Source organism: Salmo salar, chromosome ssa19 (assembly GCF_905237065.1).
Source record: "Salmo salar chromosome ssa19, Ssal_v3.1, whole genome shotgun sequence".
NCBI classification, from domain to species: Eukaryota; Metazoa; Chordata; class Actinopteri; order Salmoniformes; family Salmonidae; genus Salmo; species Salmo salar.
Window position 1 is genome coordinate 23,993,020 of NC_059460.1, and position 23,203 is coordinate 24,016,222.

The window sequence follows — 23,203 nt, forward strand, 5'->3', positions numbered from 1 at the left end:
ATGGCCCATCCCCTGTGACCAATTTCAAACTCCTGTCATTCACTGAGTTTTGACTCTATAAGGCTCAAACCACTGTGAAAGGACTGGCGACATCTAGTGGAAGCAATAGGAAGTGCCAAAATATTCCTAAACCCCTGTGTTTTTCAATGGGATAGGTTTAAAGTCAATACAACACATCAGGTATCCACTTCCTGTCAGAAAATGTCTCAGGGTTTTGCCTGCCAAATGAGTTCTGTTATACTCACAGACACCATTCAAACAGTTTTAGAAACTTTAGAGTGTTTTCTATCCATATATAATAAGTATATGCATGCCCTATCTTCTGAGTTTGATTAGTAGGCCGTTGAAAATGGGAACGATTTTTTTTCAAAATGCGCTGTGGCGCCCCCTATCCTAGGGTATCCTCAAGAGGTTTTATGCAAAGTTTAAGTTGTCTCATTTAATTGGAAGAACCTAGAAAGGTATGTTCGACAATTTAACTAAATAAATTGAATGAGACGATAATCCATACAATCTCCATTGATTGGATATCATAAGTGTAAACCGTAGTTCAAATGTTGGGACCCTTCACCACTAGGGTACGCTCCTCCCTGGGGCTGAGCGTCCGTAAAGGGGTTTTACTGACTGTGCCTTGCTAAAACAGATTTTACTGATTAATCTATTTATGATATATCAAACCTGTATAGGCTATCTGGGAATTAACTTTCAATTAACCTGAGAGCATTGCTTCATCTAAGTTAAGTTTGGAAAAAGTGAATCATGTCTCATTGTAGACGCCCAATCAATTTTGGATATTATTTGAAAGATTCACTTGAAAAGGTAAATTTGGCAATTTCACTTGTTAGTTAAATTGAATGAGACGCCATATCCAGTCAATTGTGATTGTCTGGATGTGTTACCGTGCTCCACGTTTGAATTTCCCCTAGAGATGTACTGGCAATTCTTCACCACCAGGGTGCAGAATGCTGAAATTAAACGGAAGTACAAAGGTCGGACTTCCGTTGCGCTAGCGGAGAAATTTTAAATGTGTTACGGTGGAGGGTAAAATGTTCCCTCTCTGTTAGCTTACCCGTAATGCTAAGCTATTGCTACTTGGTTCAGGAGTATCCTTCCAAGCACCAAAATAGGAAAGGGTGGGTTTTCTAGTGACGTCTCACCTTAACCCCATTCAGCATATTCTGCTAGCGTTTATGCTGACCGGAGCGACACGGTACTTAAATATCGATACGCATACGGTCTGTCCACACTGTTCTTAGTGCGGTAGGCAAATTATTTGGCTCGGTTACCGGTTTAATTAACTTCTAATCTTACTCTAGAAGTTAATATTGACCGACAGAAATAGTACCGTTTGGCCTAACGGACTAAATCTGGAATTTATTCCTCACTGCTATCGACATAAGACCGGAGCTACTCTAAATAGCTTCTCTCAATGGAAAATGCACAATCACTTTGTTTATATAGCAGGCTGTTTGTACAATTCTGTTTGCACAATTGATATATAGAATTTCACAGCAAAGTCCAATTCTATCTTAGATTCCTCGCACGGGGGCTCCAAATGTCGTGTCTTTGGGGGTACCATTAAACGGAAGATATGTTTATCAATTAGCTCCCTGTAATTATTATCACGCGATTAAACTGATTAATCGTTTAATTGTAATTAACTAGGAGATCGGGGCACCAAGGAGAATATTCAGATTACAAAGCTATAATTTTCCTAATATAACTTTCCTGTACTATTATATTCTATTATAGTATAGGCGGATTATCTTGTGGTTTAAATGGTGTATTTACCTCTAGTCCAGTCTCATTCCAAAACGTCGTAAATTGTTGTATCTGCACGAACCCAGTCTTTACTAAAATCATCCATACATCAATTGTCTTAAAATCATTTATTTACTACACTAAGTAATTAACAGAAAAACATACAAACAGTAATTATCGTCACAAAGGATTGGTATCAGAATGTGCCCTACTGGCTAAACAGGCAGGTCGGCCTGTTGAACAATGGATCATAAAAGGTCGGCTGAGAAGTTACACAGGGTTCATTAATATTAACAATTGACAATTGAAGGCTCACTCATTCGGGAACAATTGCAATCAATATATATTTACGCTCAGTGTGTCGTTCTGATTCTTGTTGGAGAGTTCAGTTCTGTTGGGAAGTTTTGTCCGCGTTCTCTCTCTCTCTCTCGGTTAGAATGGATCTTTCAGAGCGACATTCATTAATGTCGTCATCGAATGGTTGTTTCGTTGGTCTTCGCGTCCAATGATATAATTTACTTAGCTGCAGACTAATAATTAATATCAAAGACTTGTTCTTATTCTGTCAGTATCGATAGTCTAAAAGTTAACCACGTGGTATGGTTCACTTTCAGTAGAGGAATTGGAAGGTAAAACCTATTAGCCAACGGAGTGTAGGCCTGGTCTGAAGAAATGTAAATCCGGGGGTGTTTTATAGTGCCCATAGAACAGCTTGTCAAATGACGCCTGGTCCTGTATGGGTCCCTGGGGGCGTGCCTATGACTGAGTTAGATTTGGTTACAGAAATACAATTCTATCACATTACATCAGTACATAGCATCTCAATGTCTTACAAAAGCTTCATCCTTATTAATACATTCCATACACCCATATGATGCAGTCTTAAACTGAGTCTATTATATAAACAGTTTTATGGTAATATGGCTATATTGTCTCTTCTGAGTATCACAAAATGGTACCAAGCGGATCAGTTCGTAGCTGGATTCTTCACCAATCTTCCATACCTTCTCCAGAACACAAAATGTCGCTTGGCTCTCCAATTCTATGAGTTGGAAGAATTTCCTGTGTCTCTCTATGGGCCATGTGGCCAGAGACTCTCCTGGAATTTTAGAGTTTTTACGACCCTTTACACACAGGGTGGATTGTGTGCAAAAGGGAGGGGTCAACTGTCCTCCCTGTACCAAAAGAGGCCAACGTCATGACACTGCATAAACCTCACAAGATGACCAATGCCTTTATTTCAACTAGCTAATTGTAGCTATCTAGTTAAAGTACCCTATCACTGTTACTAGCCGGTTACTGTTACTAGCCAGCTACTACCCGATAATCAACTTTGCACCTTAGAGACTGTTGCCTTATGTATATAGTCATTGAACACTGGTCACTTAATTAAATCATGTTCACATACTGTTTTACCCACTGTATTCTAGTCAAGAGTCATCCTATATAATTACCGTTGTACACACCTTTTCTAATGATATACTGTCCATAATGTCCTTTGGCATGACGCTACAAGCTTGGCAAACCAGTATTTGGGTCGTTTCTCCCATTCTTCTCTGCAGAAGGAGCATCGCAGCGGAACGTCTCTGCACAGCTATTTTCAGGTCTCTAAAGAGATGTTTGATCGGGTTCAAGTCCAGGCTCTGGCTAGGCCACTCAAGGACATTCAGAGACTTGTCCTGAAGCCACTCCTGCGTTGTCTTGCCTGTGTGCTTAGTGTCATTGTCCTGTTGGAAGGTGAACCTTCCTGAGCGCTCTAGAGCAGGTTTTCATCAATGATCTCTCTGTACTTTGCTCTGTTAATCTTTCCTTCGATCCTGACTAGTCTCCCAGTCCCTGCTGCTGAAAAACATCCCCACAGCATGATGCTGCCACCATCATGCTACACAGTAGGAATGGTGCTATGTTTCCTCCAGACGTGACGCTTAGCATTCAGGACATCAGACGAGAGTCTTGTTTTTCATGGTCTGAGAGTCCTTTAGGAGCCTTTTGGAAAACTCTAAGCGGGCTGTCCTGTGCTTTTTACAGAGGAGTGGCTTCCATCTGGCCACTCTGCCATACAGGCCTGATTGGTGGAGTGCTGCAGAGATGGTTGTCCTTCTGGAAGGTTCTCCCATCTCCACAGAAGAACTTTGGAACTCTGTCAAAGTGACCATCGGGTTCTTGGTCAACTCCCTGACAAAGGCCCTTCTCCCCCGAATGCTCAGTTTGGCTGGGCGGCCAGCTCTAGGAAGAGTCTTGGTGGTTCCAAACTTCTTCCATTTAAGAATGATGGAGGCAACCGTGTTCTTGGGGACCATCAATGACGCCGAAATGTTTTGGTACCCTTCCCCAGATTTGTGCATCGACACAATCCTGTCTCAGAGCTTTACTGATAATTCCTTTGACCTCATGGCTTGGTTTTTGCTCTGAAATGCACTGTCAACTGTTGGACCTTATATAGACTGGTCTGTTCCTTTCCAAATCATGTCCAATCAATTGAATTTACCACAGGTGGACTCCAATCAAGTTGTAGAAACATCTCAAGGATGATCAATGGAAACAGGATGCACCTGAGCTCAATTTCGCGTCTCATGGCAAAGGCTCTGAATACTAATGTAAATAAGGTATTTCTGTTTTTTATTTGTAATACATTTGCAATAATATCTAAAAACCTGTTTTCACTTTGTCATTAAGGGATATTGTTTGTAGACTGATGAGGATTTTATTCATTTTTATATCCATTTTAGAATAGGGCTGTAACATAACAAAACGTGACTCATTTAAGGAAACTAGGCATACAGTGGCCTGCGAAAGTATTTCCTCCCTTGGCATTTTTCCTATTTTGTTGACTTAGAACCTGGAATTAAAATACATTTTTGGGGGGTTTGTATCATTTGATTTACACAACATGCCTACCACTTTGAAGATGCAAAATATTTTTTTTCTGATCAGAAATCCATTTGTGTTGCTAGTTATAGCCTGATGTTACCTAGCTAACATTGAACCAGTTTTTTTTTGCTTTAGCTACCTGCAGATTCATATTACAGCTATGACAATGTATTGGTAATAGTATGAGTTGGGATTATGCCGGTTCATTGTTTAGCTATCTAGCTAGTTAGCTAGCTACTAGTAGTATAAAGTACTTAAGAAGTTTTTGGGGGTATCTATACTTTACTATTTATATTTTTTACAACTTTTACTTAAACTCCACTAAATTCCTAAAGAAAATAATATACTTTTTACTACATACATTTTCCCTGACACCCAAAAGTACTTGTTAAATTTTGACAGGAAAATTGTCAAATTCACACACTTATCACTTCATTAACTGTGGTTGCTGGAGTGTGGTGTCAAAAAAAGCAGAGCATCTCTTTATCACATCTAGACCTCTCCCCATCTTTACAACCATTGAATCTATATGTTTTGACCATGACAGTTTACAATTTACATTTACATTTACGTCATTTAGCAGACGCTCTTATGCAGAGCTGCCAAGTAAGTTAGTCTCAACTTGGTCAACAGCCATACCATTCATTACCAGATTCAGCTGAGGTCTAGAACTTAAGGAATGATTTGTACCAAATACAGTGCTCTTAGTTTTAGGGATGTTCAGGACCAGTTTATTACTGGCCACCCATTCCAAAACAGACTGCAACTCTTTGTTAAGGGTTTCAGTGACTTCATTAGCTGTGGTTGCTGACGCATATATGGTTGAATCATCAGCATACATGGACACACACGCTGTGTATAATGCCAGTGGCAGGTCATTGGTAAAAATAGAAATGGATTAGAGGGCCTAGAGAGCTGCCCTTTGGTATACCACACTTTACATGTTTGGCATTAGAGAAGCTTCTATTAAGGAAAATCCATTGAGTTCTATTGGATAGATATCTCTGAATCCACGATATGGCAGAGGTCGAAAATCCATAACACATGCATTTTTTTCAACAACAGGTTATAGTCAATCATATCAAAGGCTGCACTAAAATCTAACAGTCCACAATCTTATTATTATCCATTTCTTTCAACTAATCATCAGTAATTTGTGTCATTGCAGTACATGTTGAGTGCCCTTCTCTATAAGCATGCTAAAAGTCTGTTGTTAAAACCAGTAACGGCTGCTTTACCTATCCTGGATAGCAGAATTTATTTTGCTTCCCTCCAGGCCTGAGGGAAAGACTTTCCTCTAGGCTCAGAAAGATATATATATATATATATATATATATATATATATATATATAGATATATATATATATATATATATATATATATATAACCAGGTAGGCCAGTTGAGAACAAGTTCTCATTCACAACTGCGACCTGGCCAAGATAAGATAAAGCAAAGCCATGCGACAAAAACAACAACACGGAGTTACACATGGGATAAACGAACGTACAGTCAATAACACAATAGAGAAATCTGTATACAGTGTGTGCAATATGACAGATAGGAGTGGCTATAGAGTCAGCTATCATCCTCAGTAGCTTTACATCTAAGTTGACAATGCCAGGAGGTTTGTCATTATTGATTGATAACTGTAATTGTTCCACCAATCCCACACTAACTTTACAAAATTCAAACTTGCAATGCTTTTCTTTCATTATTAGTTTTTTTACTCATGAATACGATGGCTCACTGTTCTTTGTTGGCATTTCCTGGCTAAATTTGCCCACTTTGCCAATGATGTAATCATTAAAATAATTAGCAACATCAAATGGTTTTGTGATGAATAAGCCATCTGATTTGATGGATTTGAATTTGTCTTCCTGCCCATAATTTCATTTAAAGTACTCTGTTCTTCATATCATTGATCTTTGCTTCATAATACAGTTTCTTCTTCTTTTTGTTGAGATTAGTCACGTAATTTCTCAATTTGCAGTAAATCAGGCAATCAGATGTGCAGCCAGACTTATTAGCCACTCCTTTTGCCCCATCTCCTTCAACCATAGAATTTTTCAATTGCTTATCACTCCATGGAGCCTTAACAGTTCTAACAGTCAGTTTTTTAACAGGTGTATGTTTATCAATAATTGGACGAAGCAATGTCATAAGTCAAATACAATTGTATTTGTCACATGCGCCGAATACAACATCTTACAGTCAAATGCTTCCTAAAAGCACTTAACCAACAATTCAGTTATAAAATAAATAAGTGTTAAGCAAATATTTACCAAAAAGAAAGAAAAAAGACGAGAATAGAAAAATTTAAATTAAATAGCAACAATAAAATAACAGTAAGGCCTCTATAAACATTGGGTACTGGTACTTAGTCAATGTGCGGGGACACAGGTTAGTTGAGGTAATGGAAGTAATATGTATATGTAGGTAGAGGTGAAGTGACTATGCATTAACTTTTTGAGGATCTGAGAACGCATGCCAAATCTTTTCAGTCTCCTGAGGTGGAGTAGGAGTTGTCGTGCCCTTTTAACCACTGTTGGTGTGTTTGGACCATGATCGTTTGTTGGTGATGTGGACACCAAGGAGATTGAAGCTCTCAACCTGCTCCACTGCAGCCCAGTTGATGAGAATGTGGGCGTGCTCAGCCCTCCTTTTCCTGTAGTCCACAATCATCTCCTTTGTCTTGATCACGTTGAGGGAGAGGTTGTTATCCTGGCATCACACTGCCAGTTGTCTGACCTCCTCCCTATAGGCTGTCTCATTGTTTTTGGTGATCAGGCCTACCACTGGTTGGTATTACAGACTCGGTCAGGGAGAGGTTGAAAATGTCAGTGAAGACCTTGCCAGTTGGTCAGGGCATGCTCAGAGTACACATCTTTGTAATCCTTCTGGCCCTGCGGCCTTGTGAATGTTGACCTGTTTAAGGTCTTACACACATTGGCTACGGAGAGCATGATCACACATTCGTTCCAGAACAGCTGGTGCTCTCATGCATGCTTCAGTGTTGCTTGCCTCTGTGCGCACATAGAAGTAATTTAGCTCATCTGTTAGGCTCTTGTCACTGGACAGCTCGCGGCTGTGGTAGACATGTAAGCACCAAAGTGAGGTAGTTTGTGCATGAGATCAGATTGAATGGTGTGTGCATGTAATCAGATATATTGTATGCTGAGACCGTGGCATGAGTGAAGCGAGGTTGAAGATATAATGAGTTATCATAAACTATGGAGCTAGACAGGAATATCTAGGTTTATGCTTTGGCGCCTGAATGTTACATGGGTGGACCAGTCATCGCTCTCCTTCCAAAACGTGTTTACATATATAAACTTCAATTATTTCTAACGATTCAGTATATTCCTAGGAAAGGTCGATGTAATGTAACAACCCAAATCGTGCTCCTTAGTCTACAGTAGTCTACAGATTACGCTAAAGGTTGTTGGCTAGGGAAAATGTGATTTGATTGAAATAATCAAATAATAATTTTCCTAGCCAACAACCATTTAGCAAAATCGCCAAATGATAAAACATGATTGTGAGAATGCATTACAAATCAAGAAATAACAAAAGTTGATTACATACTTTTATTTTTCTATTTTATTTCAGAAATGGAGCCCAGGAGTCAATTTCCAGTGGTTTTATTTTTATTCAGTTTATAAACTTCTGTGTTTGCCCCCCATAATAGTAATATTTGTGTCTTATGCAGTGTTCAAAACAACTGTGATCTCCAGGTCAGAAAGTCAGAACTCTAGAAAGAGGTCCAGAGTTGGAATTCTGAGTTGGACGACCGTTCAATTCTATTTTTCCCAGTCGGAGGTCATTATTTTCAGATTTCCCAGTGGTTTTGAAAACCCTGATATCAGAAGTCAGAGATTTCCAAGTTCCCAGGTGTTTTGAATAGAGCATTAAAGTGAATGGCATTCTGAGATTAGGGAGTTTTTGCTTGTCAAACATATATTAACATGGCTGGCATCATAAAGAATTTAGCTGGTGTTAGCTTAGCTGATACGCATTTATTTTCTAAACAACATTACATTAGTCTCTTGTAGATTGTATACTAGTCTAGCTGTTAGGTCGCTAACTTATGTTTCGTTTTTTGTCGGCGCAACCTGTTATTTAGACTGGTTTATGGACTGCGTTTGGCTGTAGTTGTGTTCCGTGTGATGCTTAGATCAAATCAAATCAAATTTATTTATAAAGCCCTTCTTACATCAGCTGATATCTCAAAGTGCTGTACAGAAACCCAGCCTAAAACCCCAAACAGCAAGCAATGCAGGTGTAGAAGCACAGTGGCTAGGAAAAACTCCCTAGAAAGGCCAGAACCTAGGAAGAAACCTAGAGAGGAACCAGGCTATGAGGGGTGGCCAGTCCTCTTCTGGCTGTGCCGGGTGGAGATTACAACAGAACATGGCCAAGATGTTGAAATGTTCATAGGTGACCAGCAGGGTCAAATCATAATAATCACAGTGGATGTCGAGGGTGCAACAGGTCATCACCTCAGGAGTAAATGTCAGTTGGCTTTTCATAGCCGATCATTCAGAGTATCTCTACCGCTCCTGCTGTCTCTAGAGTTGAAAACAGCAGGTCTGGGACAGGTAGCACGTCCGGTGAACAGGTCAGGATTCCATAGCCGCAGCATGGCCAGGTGGACTGGCCAGGTGCTCTGCAAGGAGTCATCTGGCCAGATAGTCCTGAGGCATGGTCCTAGGGCTCAGGTCCTCCGAGAGAGAAAGAAAGAAAGAAAGAGAGAGTTAGAGAGAGCATACTTAAATTCACACAGGACACCAGATAAGACAGGAGAAATACTCCAGATATAACAGACTGGCCCTAGCCCCCCGACACATAAACTACTGCCGCATAAATACTGGAGGCTGAGACAGGAGTTGTTGGGAGACACTGTGGCCCCATCCAACGATACCCCCGGACAGGGCCAAACAGGCAAGATATAACCCCACCCACTTTTCAAAAGCACAACCCCCACACCACTACAGGGAAAACTTCAACCACCAACTTTCCATCCTGAGACAAGGCTGAGTATAGCCCACAAAGATCTCCGCCAAGGCACAAACCAAGGGGCGCCAACCCAGACAGGAAGATCACGTCAATGACTCAACCCACTCAAGTGATGCACCCCTCCCAGGGACGACATGGAAGATCACCAGTAAGTCAGTGACTCCTTCCCTGTAGCAGAGGCAGAGAATCCCAGTGGAGAGAGGGGAACCGGCCAGGCAGAGACAGCAAGGGGGGTTCATTGCTCCAGTGCCTTTCCGTTCACCTTCACACTCCTGGGCCAGACTACACTCAATCATAGGACCTACTGAAGAGATGAGTCTTCAAAAAATACTTAATTAACCTCTTATGGCTAGGGGGCAGTATTTTCAAGGCTGGATAAAAAAAGTACCCGATTTAATCTGGTTACTAATCCTACCCAGTAACTAGAATATGCATATACTTATTATATATGGATAGAAAACACCCTAAAGTTTCTAAAACTGTTTGAATGGTGTCTGTGAGTATAACAGAACTCAAATGGCAGGTCAAAACCTGAGAGATTCCTTTACAGGAAGTGGCCTGTCTGACCATTTCTGGAACTTCTTTGCCATCTCTATCTTTTACTAAGGATCTCTGCTCTAACGTGACACTTCCTACGTCGTCCATAGGCGCTCAGAGCCCGGGAAAAACCTGAATGTCGTCATCCCAGCCCCAGGCTGAAACACATTATCGCCTTTCTCAAGTGGCCGATCAAGGGACTCTGGGCTTAGGCGCGTGACCTGGCCGCCCCCGTCTTTGTGATTTTTTCCTCTGTTTGCCGGAAAGGAGATTCCCGGTCGGAATATTATCGCTTTTCTACGAGAAAAATGGCATAAAAATAGATTTTAAACAGCGGTTGACATGCTTCGAAGTACGGTAATGGAATATTTAGAATTTTTTTGTCACGAATTGCGCAATGCGCACGACCCTTCTTTACCATTTCGGATAGTGTCTGGAACGCACGAACAAAACGCCGCTATTCGGATATAATGATGGATTATTTTGGACCAAACCAACATTTGTTAATGAAGTAGCAGTCCTGGGAGTGCATTCTGACGAAGACAACAAAGGTAATGAAACTTTTGTAATAGTAAATCGGAGTTTGATCAGGGCTAAACTTGGTCGGTGTCTAAATGGCTAGCCGTGATGGCTGGGCTATCTACTGAGAATATTGCAAAATGTGCTTTCACCGAAAAGCTATTTTAAAATCGGACATATCGAGTGCATAGAGGAGTTCTGTATCTATAATTCTTAAAATAATTGTTATGTTTTTTGTGAACGTTTATCGTGAGTAATTTAGTAAATTCACCGGATGTTTGCGGGGGGTATGCTAGTTCTGAACGTCACATGCTAATGTAAAAAAGCTGTTTTTTGATATAAATATGAACTTGATTGAACAAAACATGCATGCATTGTATAACATAATGTCCTAGGGTTGTCATCTGATGAAGATCATCAAAGGTTAGTGCTGCATTTAGCTGTGGTTTTGTTTTTTGTGACATTATATGCTAGCTTGAAAAATGGGTGTCTGATTATTTCTGGCTTGGTACTCTGCTGACATAATCTAATGTTTTGCTTTCGCTGTAAAGCCTTTTTGAAATCGGACAGTGTGGTTAGATAAAGGAGAGTCTTGTCTTTAAAATGCTGTGAAATAGTCATATGTTTGAAAAATTTAAGTTTTTGTATTTTTGAGGAATTTGTAATTCGCGCCACGCCTATCATTGGATATTGGAGCAGGTGTTCCGCTAGCGGAACGTCTAGATGTAAGAGGTTAAAGGTTGAGACCGAGTCTGCGTCTCTCACATGGATAGGCAGACCATTCCATAAAAATGGAGCTCTATAGGAGAAAGCCCTTCCTCCAGCTGTTTGTTTAGAAATTCTAGGGACAGTAAGGAGGCCTGCATCTTGTGACCGTAGCGTATGTGTAGGTATGTACGGCAGGACCAAATCGTAACGATAGGTAGGAGCAAGCCCTTGTAATGCTTTGTATGTTAGCAGTAAAACCTTGAAATCAGCCCTGGCCTTAACAGAATGCCAGTGTAGAGAGCCTAGCACTTGAGTGATCAAATTCTTTGGTTGTAGTCAAGATTCTAGCAGCCGTGTTTAGCACTAACTGAAGTTTATTTAGTGCTTTATCCGGGTAGCTGGAAAGTAGAGCATTGCAGTAGTCTAACCTAGAAATGACAAAAGCATGGATTCATTTTTCTGCATCATTTTTGGACAGAAGGTTTCTGATTTTTACAATGTTACGTAGCTTTTCGGCAAAAGCACATTTTGCAATATTCTGAGTAGATAGCTCGGCCATCACAGGCTAGCTAAACAGACACCCGCCAACTGCAGGGCTCACTAAACTCAGAATTACTATTCGAAAAATTGGATTACCTTTGCTGTTCTTCATCAGAATGCACTACCAGGACTTCTACTTCAACAACAAATGTTGTTTTGGTTCCAAATATTCCACAGTTATATCCAAATTTCCTCCGTTTTGTTCATGCGTTCAGGTCACTATCCAAAGGGTAACGCGCGAGCGCATTTCGTGACAATAAAATTCAAAATGTTCCTTTACTGTATTTAGCCTCTCTGGGCTAGGCGGGACGAAATCGTATCACCTACGCAACAGCCAGTGTAATCCCGTGGCGCGATTTTCAAATACCTTCGAAATGCTATTACTTCAATTTCTCAAACATATGACTATTTTACACCATTTTAAAGACAAGACTCTCGTTAATCTAACCACACTGTCCGATTTCAAAAAGGCTTTACAACGAAAGCAAAACATTAGATTATGTCAGCAGAGTACCCAGCCAGAAATAATCAGACACCCATTTTTCAAGCTAGCATATAATGTCACAAAAACACAGAAGACAGCTAAATGCAGCACTAACCTTTGATGATCTTCATCAGATGACACACCTAGGACATTATGTTATACAATACATGCATGTTTTGTTCAATCAAGTTCATATTTATATCAAAAACCAGCTTTTTACATTAGCATGTGACGTTCAGAACTAGCATACCCCCGCAAACCTCCGGTGAATTTACTAAATTACTCACGATAAACGTTCACAAAAAACATAACAATTATTGTAAGAATTATAGATACAGAACTCCTTTGTGCAATCGAGGTGTCCGATTTTAAAATAGCTTTTCGGTGAAAGCACATTTTGCAATATTCTGAGTAGATAGCCCAGCCATCACGGCTAGCCATTTAGACACCCACCAAGTTTAGCCCTGACCAAACTCCGATTTAATATTACAAAGTTTAATTACCTTTGATGTTCTTCGTCAGAATGCGCTCCCAGGACTGCTACTTCAATAACAAATGTTGGTTTGGTCCAAAATAATCCATCGTTATATCCAAATAGCGGCGTTTTGTTCGTGCGTTCAAGACACTATCCGAAGTGTAAATAAGGGTCACGAGCATGGCGCAATTCGTGACAAAAAAATTCTAAATATTCCATTACCGTACTTAAAAGCATGTCAACCGCTGTTTAACCTCTCCGGGCTAGGTGGGACGAATTCGTCCCACCTACGTAACAGCCAGTGTAATCCAGTGGCGCGATTTTCAAATAGCTTAAAAATCCTATTACTTCAATTTCTCAAACATATGACTATTTTACAGCTATTTAAAGACAAGACTCTCATTAATCTAACCACACTGTCCGATTTCAAAAAGGCTTTACAACGAAAGCAAAACATTAGATTATGTCAGCAGAGTACCCAGCCAGAAATAATCAGACACCCATTTTTCAAGATAGCATATAATGTCACAAAAACCCAGAAGACAGCTAAATGCAGCACTAACCTTTGATGATCTTCATCAGATGACAACCCTAGGACATTATGTTATACAATACATGCATGTTTTGTTCAATCAAGTTCATATTTATATAAAAAAACAGCTTTTTACATTTGCATGTGACGTTCAGAACTAGCATACCCCCCGCAAACTTCCGGGGAATTTACTAACAATTTACTAAATTACTCACGATAAACGTTCACAAAAAGCATAACAATTATTTTAAGAATTATAGATACAGAACTCCTCTATGCACTCGATATGTCCGATTTTAAAATAGCTTTTTGGTGAAAGCACATTTTGCAATATTCTAAGTACATAGCCAAGCCATCACGGGCTAGCTATTTAGACACCCGGCAAGTTTAGCCTTCACCAAAATCAGATTTACTATAACAAAAATGTTCTTACCTTTGTTGTCTTCTTCAGAATGCACTCCCAGGACTTCTACTTCAATAACAAATGTTGGTTTGGTCCCAAATAATCCATCGTTATATCCGAATAGCGGCGTTTTGTTTGTGCGTTCCAGACACTATCCGAAAGGGTAAATCTGGGTCGCGCGCATGGCGCAATTCGTGACAAAAAAAATCTAAATACTCCCTTACCGTACTTCGAAGCATGTCATCCGCTGTTTAAAATCCATTTTTATGCCATTTTTCTCGTAAAAAAGCGATAATATTCCGACCGGGAATCTCCTTTTAGGTAAACAGACAAAGGAAAAGAAAGCTTTCGGTCGACGCGGGCACGAGCCTGAGTCTCACAGTACTGTAACCAGCCACTACCCAAACGCGCTACTTTGTTTCAGCCAGAGCCTGCAAAGCCACGATTCAGCATTTTGCCGCCTTCTGAGAGACCATGTGAGCCGTAGAAAGTGTCACGTTATAGCAGAGATCCTTTGTAATTGATAGAGATGGCAAAGTTCAAGAAATTGTCAGACAGGGTACTTCCTGTACAGAATCTTCTCAGGTTTTGACCTGCCATTTGAGTTCTGTTATACTCACAGACACCATTCAAACAGTTTTAGAAACTTTGGAGTGTTTTCTATCCAAAGCCAATAATTATATGCATATTCTAGTTACTGGGCAGGAGTAGTAACCAGATTAAATCGGGTACGTTTTTTATCCAGCCGTGTCAATACTGCCCCCTTGCCCTAACAGGTTAAAATCCATTTTTATACAATTTTTCTCGTAAAAAAGCGATGATATTCCGACCGGGAATCTGCGTTTAGGTAAACAGAGGAAAGAAAACAAAGTATTCGGTCGACGCGGGCACGCGCCTGAGTCTCACAGTACTGTGACCAGCCACTACCCAAACGCGCTACTTTTTTTCAGCCAGAGCCTGCAAAGCCACGATTCAGCTTTTTGCCGCCTTCTGAGAGCCCATGGGAGCCGTAGGAAGTGTCACGTAACAGCAGAGATCCTTTGTAATGGATAGAGATAATTAAGAAGGGGAAGAAATTGTCAGACAGGCCACTTCCTGCATGGAATCTTCTCAGGTTTTGGCCTGCCATATGAGTCCTGTTATACTCACAGACACCATTCAAACAGTTTTAGAAACTTTAGGGTGTTTTCTATCCAATGCCAATAATTATATGCATATTCTAGTTACTGGGCAGGAGTAGTAACCAGATGAAATCGGGTACATTTTTTATCCAGCCGTGTCAATACTGCCCCCTAGCCCTAACAGGTTAAAAGCATGTCAAACGCTGTTTAAAATCAATTTTTATGCTATTTTTCTCGTAAAATAGCGATAATATTCCAACCGGACAACGTTGTATTCATTCAAAGAGGGAAAGAAAAAAATGGCGAGTTCTCGTGAACGCGCATCTCCAGTCTCTCTGTCACCAGGCAGTCCACTGACAAACTCTGCTGCTGTTATATGCCCAGAGACAGGAGAAGCGTCAATCCAGTTTCTGAAGGCTTTAGAGAGCGAATGGAAGCCTTAGAAAGTGTCATGTAACAGCACAGATGCTGTAATTTCGATAGAGATTCAACAGAAGGACTACAAATTGTCAGACAGGCCACTTCCTGCTTGGAATCTTCTCAGGTTTTTGCCTGCCATATGAGTTCTGTTATACTCACAGACACCATTCAAACAGTTTTAGAAACTTTAGAGTGTTTTCTATCCAAATCTACTAATAATATGCATATTCTCGTTTCTGGGCAAGAGCAATAATCAGTTTAAATCGGGTACATTTTTTATCCGGCCGTGAAAATACTGCCCCCTAGCCCGGACAGGTTAACATAAAACTTCAATAATATTCCAACCGGACGATTCCAATGTCTTGAAAAATGTTATGGAACACAGCTACCTCATCACGTGAATGCGCGCCACTGAACTCATGTCATTTTCTGAGTCACCAACTTCCCGGCCTTCTTGTTCGCTCTCTGTTCACTGCAAAAGCCTGAAACAAGGTTCTAAAGACTGTTGACATCTAGTGGAAGCCTTAGGAAGTGCAAAATGAACCTTAAGTCACTGTGTGTTAGATAGGCAATGACTTGAAAAGACTACAAGCATCAGATTTCCCACTTCCTTGTTGGATTCTTCACAGGTTTTTGCCTGCCATATGAGTTTTGTTATACTCACAGACATCATTCAAACAGTTTTAGAAACTTCAGAGTGTTTTCTATCCGAATCTACTAATATATTTGACTCTGGGCCCGAGTTTTAGTTAGATTACTTTGGGCACGCTTTTCATCCGAAAATGAAAATACTGCCCCCTATACCTTAAAAAGTTAATGCCACTTTTAGTGAGTTTGGTACACATCCGGTGGATAGAGAGCCGTTTATTATGTTCAACATAGGAGGGCCAAGTAGGGTCCAGTATGCAGCTTGAAGGTTTAGAGGCCATGATTATTTTCATCGTGTCAAGAGATGTAGTACTAAAACACTTGCATGTCTCCCTTGATCCTAGGTCCTGGCAGAGTTGTGCAGACTCAGGACAACTGAGCTTAGGAGGAATACTCAAATTTAAAGAGGAGTATGTAATTTGCATTCTAATTATCATGAACTTTTCCTCAAAGAAGTTCATAAATGTATCACTGCTGAAGTGAAAGCCATCCTCTCTTGGGGAATGCTGCTTTTTAGTTAGCTTTGTGACAGTATCAAAAATACATTTTGGATTGTTCTTATTTTCCCCAATTAAGTTGGAAAAATAGGATGATCGAGCAGCAATGAGGGCTCTTCGATACTGCACGGTTCTGTCTTTCCAAGCTGGTCGGAAGACTTCCAGTTTGGTGTGGCGCCATTTCCGTTCCAATTTTCTGGAAGCTTGCTTCAGAGTTCTGGTACATTTTGTATACCAGAGAGCTAGTTTCTTATGACAAATGTTTTTGGTTTTTAGGGGTGCGACTGCATCTAGGGTATTGCGCAAGATTTAATTGAGTTCATCGGTTAGGTGGTTAACTGATTTTTGTACTTTGACGTCCTTGGGTAGGCGGAGGGAGTCTGGAAGGGCATCTAGGAATCTTTGGGTTGTCCGAGAATTTATAGCACGACTTTTGATGATCCTTGGTTTTGGTCTGAGCAGATTATTTGTTGCGATTGCAAACATAATAAAAAGGTGATCGGATAGTCCAGGATTATGAGGAAAAACATTAAGATCCACAACATTTATTCCACGGGACAAAACTAGGTCCAGAGTATGACTCTGGCAGTGAGTAAGTCCGGAGACATGTTGGACAGAACCCACTGAGTCGATGATGGCTCCGAAAGCCTTTTGGAGTGGGTCTGTGGTCTTTTCCACGTGAATATTAGTCACCAAAAATTTGAATATTATCTGCCATAACTACAAGGTCCGATAGGAATTCAGGGAACTCCATGAGGAACGCTGTATATGGCCCAGGCGGCCTGTAAACAGTAGCTATAAAAAGTGATTGAGTAGGCTGCATAGATTTCATGACTGGAAGCTCAAAAGACGAAACTTCATTTTTTGGGGGGGTAAATTGAAATTTGCTATCATAAATGTTAGCAACACCTCCACCTTTGCGGGATGCGCTGGGGATATGGTCACTAGTGTAACCAGGAGGAGAGGCCTCATTCAACACAGTCAATTCATCAGGCTTAAGCCATGTTTCAGTCAGGCCAATCACGTCAAGATTATGATCAGTGATTAGTTCATTGACTATAACTGCCTTGGAAGTGAGGGATCTAACATTAAGTAGCCCTATTTTGAGATGTGAGGTATCACGATCTCTTTCAATAATGGCAGGAATGGAGGAGGTCTTTATTCTAGTGAGATTGCTAAAGCGAACACCGCCATGTTTATTTTTTCCCAACCTAAGTCAGGCGCAGACACGGTCTCAATGGGGATAGCTGAGCTGACTACACTGACTGTGCTAATGGCAGACTCCACTAAGCTGTTAGGCTGGCTAATAGCCTGCTGCCAGGCCTGCACTCTATTTCATTGCGGAGCTAGGGGAGTTAAATCCCTGTCTATGTTCGTAGATAAGATGAGAGCACCCCTCCAGCTAGGATGGAGTCCGTCACTTCTCAACAGGCCAGGCTTGGTCCTGTTTGTGGGTGAATCCCAGAAAGAGGGCCAATTATCTACAAATTCTATCTTTTGGAAGGGGCAGAAAACAGCTTTCAACCAAGGATTGAGTTGTGAGACTCTGCTGTAGAGCTCATCACTCCCCCTAACTGAGAGGGGGCCAGAGACAATTACTCGATGCCGACACATCTTTCTAGCTAATTTATGCTTTAGCCAGCACCATCTTCAGATTATCCTTAACGTCGGTAGCCCTGCCCCCTGGTAAACAGTGTATGATCGCTGGATGATTCGTTTTAAGGCTAATACTACTGGTAATGGAGTCGCCAATGACTAGGGTTTTCAATTTGTCAGAGCTAATGGTGGGAGCTTTCGGCGTCTCAGACCCCGTAACGGGAGGATTAGAGACCAGAGAAGGCTTGGGCTCTGACTCTGACCTGCTGCTTAATGGGGAGAACCAGTTGAAAGTTTCTGTTGGCTGAATGAGTGACGCCAGTTGAGCATTCCTACAGCATTTTCCTCCAGAAGCCATGAGAAAGTTGTCCGGCTGCGGAGACTGTGTGAAGGGATTTATACTACTATCTGTGCTTACTGGTGGCACAGACACTGTTTCATCCTTTCCTACACTGAAATTACCCTTGCCTAACAATTGTGTCTGAAGCTGGGCTTGCAGCACAGCTATCCTCGCCGTAAGGTGATCGTTCTCCTGTATATTATGAGTACAGCGACTGCAATTGGAAGACATCATGTTAATGTTACTACTTAGCTTTGGCTGGTGGAGGTCCTGACGAACCACATCCACATAAAGCGTCCGGAGTGAAAAAGTTGAATGAAAAAAAGAGGAGCGAGGGAAAAAAACGAAAAATATAAACGGTAATTAAAAAGTTAAAACCGTCAAGTTGTCAGGTAGCAAAGTAAGGTTAGCAACAAAAACACACAACAGCACCTAAACAAGTACAAATAAATATTTAGATGAGGTTCATACCACAATGGTGTTTAGACGCGTTTGTTGCATCATACGTTCTGTTGCTACTGTTCCAATCACAAATTTGCGATCATATGCTGCAAGGACCACTCAACAATGATCACAAATATGTGATCGTATGCGTCAAAGGGTTAAAGTCCCCGGCCACTAGGAGCGCTGTCTCTGGATGAGCATTTTCTTGTTTGCTTATGGCCTTATACTGCTCGTTGAGTGCTGTCTTAGTGCTGGCTTCGGTTTGTGATGGTAAATAGACAGCTACGAAAAATATAGATGAAAACTCTCTTGGTAAATACTGTGGTCTACAGCTATTCATGAGATACTCTACCTCAGGCAAGCAAAACCTCGAGACTTCCTTCATATTAGATTTTGTGCACCAGCAGTTATTGACAAATAGACACAGACCGCCAACCCTTGTCTTACCGGAGGCAGCTGTTCTATCTTGCCGATGCACAGAAAACCCAGCCAGCTGTATGTTGTCCATGTCGTCGGTCAGCCACGACTGGGTGAAACATAAGATATTACAGTTTTTAATGTTTTGTCGGTAGGATAGTCTTTATCGGAGCTCATCCAGTTTGTTATCCAATGATGGTAAAGGCGGGTTACCCACTCGCCGTCGGATTCTTACAAGGCACCCTGACCTACGTCCCCTATATCTCTGTCTCTAATTCATGCGAATGATTGGGATTTGGGCCTGGTCCTGTGTTCGATGTAAATCCTTTGTGTATGACTCGTTAAAAAATCAAAAAGCTTTGTCCAGTACGAGGTGAGGAATCGGTGTTCTGATATCCAGAAGCTGTATTCAGTCATAAAAGATGGTGGCAGAAACATTATGTACAAAATAAGTTACAAATAATGCAAATAAATACACACAATAGCACAATTAGTTAGGCGACCGTAAAACGGCAGCCATCTCCTCCGGCGCCATTACTAGCATCAAGTGCAGCGTCTGGATACTCCTTATTAATTACATCAAACCCACAAATATTTTTAGCATAATTCATATGAGTCACAGCATAATCTTTTGTATGATCTCTTATATACTATTTTAGGCACGGCTTTTGGAACTTTGGCTTCTCTGGATATAGCCGCTATATTGTAATCACTGCATCCAATGGGTACGGATACAGCTTTAGAACAAAGTTCTACAGTATTAGTAAAAATGTGATCGATACATGTGGATGATCTTGTTCCTGTAGTGTTTAATAAACACTCTGGTGCGTTGATTAATAACCTGAACCAGATTACAGGCACTGGTTACAGTGAGAAGCTTTCTCTTGAGCAGACAGCGTGATGAAAACCAGTCAATATTCAGGTCCCCAAGAAAGTAGACCTCTCTGTTTACATCACAAACACATTCAAGCATTTCACACATATTATATAGATGCTGACTGTTAGCACTTGGTGGCCTATAGCAACACCCCAAAAGAAAAAGCTTTAGATGTGCCAAGTGAACCTGCAACCACAACACTTCAATAACACATGACATAAGATCTTCTCTAAAGGATATGGCTCTGAATATATATACAGCAACACCTCTCCCATACGCAGTTCTGTCTCTTCTACAGATGTTGTCCTTGTATTGCTACTGCTGTATCATTAAATTAATGATCTTAGTGAGTCTCAGAAATGGCTAATATATGAATGTTATCTGATGTTAGCAAGTTATTGAATTCATGAACCTTTTTTCTATGGTTACATATATTAATATGGGCTATTTTCAGCCCTTTCCTGGGTAGCTTAACAGACATGTGGAAAAGAGAAAACAAAGCAAGATTAAAAAAAATACATTCAGCTGTTAATCAATTGGTGTGTGTGTGCTGCGGGGTTGAAGTTACAAACCCATAGGCTTGGCTCTCTCATCCCCTCCAGGCTTCTGGGAGGGAGGGTGGACAATGAGCCTGTCATAGCGGATGCAAGCAATGCCCACACACGCTCTGGAAGCTTTTATGACTGGGATACGTTATTTCCTCTTCTGGCGCACGGCTTCAGGATAGTCCTCGTTGAGGAACATATACTTTCCTCTCAGGCTCTTGGCTCTTTCCAGAACAGCTACCTTGTCCTTGAACCTCAGGAACTTGATCACTATCGTTCTGTGCCTGTTACCTGGGCCAGTGGTGGGTTTTCCAGTCCTGTGGGCATGCTCCAACTCAATCTTCCTGTGGTCCATCTTCAATTTTCTGAGATAATTTCCCTCACTTTGTCCTCAGACTCCGTCCAGGTCTCATGTGGAGATTCTGCAATCCCGTCCACAACCATGTTGTTCCTCCTTGATTGTCCCTTGAGATTTCTCCATCATCATTATCATGGATTCACACACAGAATTGATGTCCTCTCTCAATTACTTAATGCTTGCTGTCATCTTGCCATTCTCCTGTTTCAACACATCGAGTTTACCCTGGGAGAACTGCAAACTCTTCTTCAAGTCCTGGACCTCTCTGGTCAAGTCATGCATTATTTTATTAGTTGAATCCACCAGCCAGCTTTGGTCTTTGTCATGGTAGCTAGGAACGTAGGTTATGCTGTTACTCCTCACAGTTCCAGACAGGGCAGGTCACAGGGAAGATTGATAACAACAACAAACAGCAGGGATCTACAACCACAAACCTGGGACAATCCGCGGTCCCAGTCACAATGGCTAACCGCGTCACAGGCTGCATTCAAGCCCTCAAGAAAATCCTGCTAGCTTGATAGGTGAGCTGCTATGCCAAATAGCTCCTCAGACCCGGCTTGGGTTGGCAGGATCACTGGACAGAGAGTAGCAGTACCAGCAACTGATGCCAACTTCGTTGTGGGATCCAAAGTCAAAAGTTAGCTAGCTACTAAGGAACTTTCCAATACACTTTCAAAACAACATACTTTCCAAAACAACAACACAAGCTCTCCCTTATTCTGCATTCAACAGGAAGTGGAAACAGGTTAAATAAAGGGGAGGAGACAGGTTAAATAAGGATTTTTAAGTCTTGAGACAATTGAGACAAGTATTGTGTATGTGTGCCATTAAGAGGGTGAATGGGCAACACAAATTATTTAAGTGCCTTTGAACGGGGTATGGTAGTAGGTGCCAGGCGCACCGGGTTGAGTGTGTCAAGAATTGCAATGCTGCTGGGTTTTTAACACTCAACAGATTCCCTGTTCACCACCCAAAGGACATCCGGCCAACTTGACACAACTGTGGGAAGCATTGGATCCCTGTGGAATGCTTTCGACACCTTTAATAGTCCGTCCCCCCCCCGAAGAATTGAGGCAAAAGGGGGGTGCAACTCAATATTACGAAGGTGTTCTTAATGTTTTTTACACTTAGTCTATTTAGTCAGCGTTGCAACTTAGCTGTAGTCAACAGATCATTGATAGTGATTCACAAGCCTAGAGAGCATTGAAGAAGATGAGGTGGTTGAATTCATTAATGGCGGGTACGTTATCAGTATAATGTCAAAATCAAAATAAATCTTTAATTGGCATATGCACAGGATAAAGTGCGGTGCATACAGGAATATGACATTGCATGGTACCATGTACTATTGAAGTTATAATTTGTTTCATGTTATCCCAATGTCAATCTATAATGTACAGGACAGCTTGGTCCTGTTGGATGGAGGAAACAGTCAGCCATAGATGATGACGAAGATCCAAACCCATCAGCATTGTGTCAGTTTGACGTTCTACCTGCTACACCAGAAACCAACCAAACCAACTTTATTTATGATTATTTCAATTCAAAAGATAGAATGCACATGTGTTTCATCCATTTAGAATTTAACCTCTGTAGCAGGGCTGTAAAGATACATTGCTGTCATTTCGGCTCTATTGACCTCCAGGCAGTGCTTCATTTGAACAGGATCCGGCAACTCTCAGATTTCATTTTCCCAGATCCAGTACCTCCCGGGGCATGATTTATTCATTGTTTCAGTGTTCGCACTGTAAACATACTAATAAAAGTTTTCACAGTTAAATCAAGTTGCCTCGTTATTTCTCCGCCCCCCAGAAAAAACATCACATAAAAAAATTAACATAAATGCTCGGGACCCTTCTGTGTAATCAAGTGCATCCACCGACGAAGTGCTCAGAGCAGGTGCAATTTGGACGGAGGCTCAGTTCAAGATCAAGCAAACGTATAACCACTGGCTTGTCTTGCAAAATGTTAAACTGGGCAGTACAACATGCAAAAAGGTAGGGAGCTTGGGTCTAGAAAAGACTGGAGGGATTAAACTAGCAAGTAACGTCCTCCACCTCCGATGTAAAAAAAACTACAAAGAGCCCTCAGAA